The sequence below is a fragment of the Centruroides sculpturatus genome, unplaced genomic scaffold (assembly GCF_000671375.1).
Source record: "Centruroides sculpturatus isolate CEXI.00-Female unplaced genomic scaffold, Cexi_2.0 scaffold753, whole genome shotgun sequence".
NCBI classification, from domain to species: domain Eukaryota; kingdom Metazoa; phylum Arthropoda; class Arachnida; order Scorpiones; family Buthidae; genus Centruroides; species Centruroides sculpturatus.
This window is the reverse complement of record NW_019384876.1, coordinates 324,108-329,056: the sequence shown is the minus strand read 5'-3', so window position 1 is coordinate 329,056 and position 4,949 is coordinate 324,108. Positions and strand designations below refer to the sequence as shown.

The 4,949-nt window shown below is 28.6% G+C and overlaps 1 long non-coding RNA gene across 1 annotated transcript; it reads right to left on the bottom strand.

Moving 5' to 3' along the window:
* Positions 1-329: 329 nt before the first annotated feature.
* On the bottom strand, positions 330-963 carry LOC111630966. Its single transcript, XR_002757616.1, has 3 exons — positions 831-963; positions 550-752; positions 330-464 (listed from the first exon to the last, which is right to left on the bottom strand). It is a non-coding gene; the product is annotated as an uncharacterized LOC111630966 (long non-coding RNA).
* Between the last annotated feature and the right edge of the window lie 3,986 nt (positions 964-4,949).

Here is a 4,949-nt window from a genome sequence, read left to right as displayed (position 1 = left end):
TGACGAAACATTATTTACACTAAACAGTCAATTGAATTCATATTTCTAGTAGGAAAGAAGTGTTTTGCGTAGAAATCGTTGGTTATTTTGGCATTTTGTAAAATAAATATAAATACAGCATATATGTTAAACTTTTTCAATCTATTTTTTTTTTTTTTTTATCAATGTTCTTGCGAAAAGAAATTTTAATCCGTATGAGAAGAGTAGAAAAATATCGATAATAATCCAGCACGATTCTTTCAGGCTCTGAGAAATCTTGATTAAACACACAAAATATATATTAATAATTATTATTTCTACAACGTTTAAAAGCTCGCTTGTCTGTCCTTCCAATCAAAACAACGAACAAGTCTTTTTTTAAGTCTTTCTTCTGTGATAATTATCATTCTGTGTGACCTTTTGGATCGTATTTAAGTTTAAACAGCAAATTCTTCTTGATATTTCACTTTTTCAGCAATATATAGCTTAAAAAATAAAATATAAAAATTAGAATTGTTAACCAAAATCGCGTAGACCGTGATTTCTGTGCAAACTTGTCAATATCCTTACATAAACATATCTCTTGCTCTTCAATAGGTAATTCCTTTTCACCAAGACGACTGAGAATATTTCTTATTGATTCCAATATTACCATTGATTGGTTTTGCGTGTAATTTTGTTCATAGTTATAAGGATCAAAAAAGCTATATTTGATATATATTTGATTGAAGCAATTGTTTTCCTTTTCTTGAGTAGCTTTTTATGCAATAACACTAATGAAATAATAACAATAAAAAACTTTATATGAAATACTTAATTTCCAATTTGAAAATTCATAATCGATAATTTACCCATAAACAAACATCTTCAAAATCCGAAAATGGAGGATTAAGAAGCATTCAAATAACATTACCGATTTAAGGTAATCATTAAATGCCCTGTATTCCCTTCTTGGTGTATCACTGATCTATTAATTATTCAAAAATAATTTAATGAAAAATTAAAACAATGTTTAGAAAATTAATTCATAACAATGGTATAAAATCTTACTAATTCAATTGTAAAGATTATTTCCAAAATTGTGGAGAACTCAAGAAAGGAAATTTTATTGCCTTAAGTATGATTCGGATGTTTAGTCATAAGCCTGTCTCCAGATATAAAAGTAATAAAACAAGTAAACAAATGGAAGGATGATCCTACAAGCTGCTCCCAGGAGTCAAATCTTGTCGATCGATCGGATTTCCTTTCTTAAATAAGGAAGATAATTGGAGAAAAGGTAGACTGTAAGTGAAGGCAAAAGGCTGAGATCTCGAGTACCTGGTAATCTCTTAAGGATAGAGACAAGTTACTCTTCTAAGAGAAATAGTGCTCAGATAGTGTTGCTAGATTTTTACGACTGGATTAAGGAACACTTAAAAATAATTAATGCTACCACTTACTAACTTACTTTACTTCGTCTCATACACAAATAAAATAGTATTAATTAAAATCGAATGACTTTTTTAGTTAATTAATAGCTAAAACGTTCTATTTTTATATTTTTAGTATTCACATTAACTATAAATATCTCCATAATTTTAGTTTTATTTATACTTTATAAAATTCAATGCTAAGCCATAACTTTCTAGGGGGAAAGATATTGATAGACATGTTTGAGATACAGGTTCAACTCTACATCTCGAAAACCTCTATCTCGAAATTTATTTTTTCCTCTCCATTTTCAGCTTAAGTTCAATATATTTTCCATGTTTATCTCAAATAATATCCTCCTAAAATGTCTATATCTCAAATTATAGACGAAAGTGTCGATTACATATTCAAAGTATAACGGCTTACATTTTGCATAAATTGTAGGTCGAGAGACATCCATTGCGATATAGTAGGTAGTTGCAATTCACTCTGCTTTTTTTTCTGATTGGATACAAGTTTGGCTTGAGTCTTATTGGTCAAAGAAATCAGCCATCAGAAACTATTGACAAAGTATTTTTGTTAAGGTATGCCAAAAATGTTTTATTTATACTTAATTCAGATATGTACTACACTTGCATCTGTATGAATACAATACTGAACCTGCAAATCAAACCTATTACTGTTTAGGAACTTCTTTCTCGAATTCTGTCTATCTGAAATTTTCTCCCGTACCTGCGAGATTCTAGATATACGGTTGGATCTTAGATATACATGTGGCAACTTTTAGGTATGGTGAGGTACTAAGAGTATAGAAGGAACAAGAACGAGGCAAACAAACTCCATATTCTGTCAGAGAGCAGTCTCCCCACATTTTCCCCTCAGAACAGTTTCTTTGATTATTTACAAATTAATACATGTAGTGATATCGGACCTCCTCGACCTTCCTCAACTGTGGTTTTGTCGGTCCATATGCAATCCATTTGCATGCAGTCGTAAAGGGTAATAAGAAATGTAGACAAAAGGCAATAAAAAGGAAGGGAGTAAAGGCGAGAAAAGGGATAGTCAGAGTAGGTAGCAGGACGGTAGAGAGAGGAAGAGTGGCAAAGTGGTGGAGTCCGAAAGTGAGATTAAAGATTAGAGTTTTTTGTGTTAAGATATTTGGTTGGTCCAGTTCTGTGTGACGAACCGGTGGGACAGAATCCGTTAGATCAGATCGGATTCTCTACAATACGTATAGTAAACTGTATGCACCAATTGGTTTTTACATGATGTTTATTTCATTTGTCATTGTATATATCAATTTGATACAAATATTTGAAATTAATTATTTCAAACTTTGCTTTTTAATAAAAATATTAAATTATTTCTTGTCGTTTACCTTCATGAATCTAAGCTAATGTAATGTGATTTTAATGTAAGTTTTCAAATATATTTCAAAATTACAATCGTAACCTTAGATCGTTATTAATACGTTTAATAAAATAAATTTATGACTAATGCATCCATTGCAGAAACAAATTGCCACAAGCTAAATCGTCTCTTGAGTTTATTAATTATATACCTAAATTTTAATTTAAAATACAAAAATTTAATATTATTTTTTAAATTAAAACTTTACTTTTCATTCATAGCAAAAAAATCACGAACACAATAAAATAACTACTACCAATAGATAAGGTACAATATTGAAACGTTCTTAAATGCTTAATACATTGGCCTATCTAAAAATATCCAAAAGGAGCTAATTCAAAAATTAATAATATTTGATTAATTATATGTGCCTTTTATTTAACACGTGTATGAGGATTGTATTGGGAATTGTCCGTTTAACAATATTTGACATTGATTCGTTTTTTGAAACCGTGTTTTCGTATTTATTTACTATTGAACACAAGACTGTGTTATTATTAAAACACTTGGCGTTTATCCACTTTATTCAGTTGAATAAAGTGGATACCAGAATCAAAACTGAAATGAAATATGAATGCACAATAATGTATCCAGTGTACTATACAGTGACATATATCAATATGCACATAGGTCACATAGTGCAAAGGGAAATTACCATTTGCTCTTGCACCATTTGAACCCTCATAAGTGTGGAGAATTTTTAAGTGGTGTTTCACAATTTTTTGACCATGTAATTATAGGGACTCAGATAATGAATACTCATTAGACAAGAACCCTCTGTATAAGAGAATTAAAAAATTGGTATTCTGAATAAATATTCATTCAATAGAGAAGATATTTATGGAATACAAAACATATCTCCCGTAATCCTGTATTTTTACCTTTTCCAATAAGCTGCAAGTAATTTCAACAGGTACAATTGTTCCATTTTTGATATGATTTTCAATTAATTCACCATATTTAGAACCTGAAGTATTTCGTTCCTCCCGCAACAGATCACCTGCTGAAAGATGAACAAATCCAAATTCCTAAAAAAAAAAAATTAAAAGGTAAACATTAATTTTTTTAACTTTTCTTGTAATTCACTTACATTCTATTACAAAATCCAATATTTTTCAAAATAGCTTAAGCATTACAAAAAAATTAATTGAATGTGTTGCAAGAAGTTGATAAAGGCTCAAAAAAGAAAGACATTGTAGCAAAGTTTGGAATTCCTGTGAATAGTATATCAAGCATAATAACAAATTTTTTAATTATGGGACTTATTAGTCCTGTCAGGCTTTAGAGCACATTTGGACTTAACAAGATTTTTCTTGTTTAATATTACAAAAATAAAATATTTTTGTTTTATATAAAGAACTTTTATCAGAGAAATTGGCAGATTAAATGCATAATTATATATATTAAGTATTTGATAACTTTTAAAATATAATAAGGTCAAAATTTAAAAAAAAAAATTAAAATGCATGACAAACCTGAAATAAAATTCATTAGTTTAATAATTTATGATTTGTAAAAATGTAAAAAGCTATTTTTTCCCATTTACACACAAGAAAACTTCACATAATATGCATGTTGAATAGGGTTTTGATATGTATCAATATCAGATGGAAATTTTTTTGATAAAAGATTATCTATTTATTTATATATAAGTCTTCTATCCATATTAACTATTAAAATGTTAAACAAATTCATAAATCTATAAATCACAATGTAGAAAATACAAATTTTTAACATTTACAAAAAAAATTCTCTCAGGCCTGATGGGATTTATAAGTCCTAAACATATTTTGATCTCATACGGCTTGCATATAATTAATTCTAAAAACATAATACATTGAAATCAAACTACACATATGTAGAATATATATTAAAAAATACAAAGACAGTTAACTTATAAACAATAAGTAGAATTTGGCAACAAAGAAAGCAATATCAGCTACTACCATTCAAACAACACATGATGTGAAACTTTTTTCAACAAAACTAAAACAGGAACAGTTTGAAAGTTACTACCCTATAGAAGAGAAAAAGAACACTTTATACAATGATAAAATGTAAGTCCCAGAAAGCTATAATGCATACACTATGAAATAAAAAATATCAAAGATAGTGGGACTAGAAAGTCCCGTCAGGCAATAAAGGGTTAA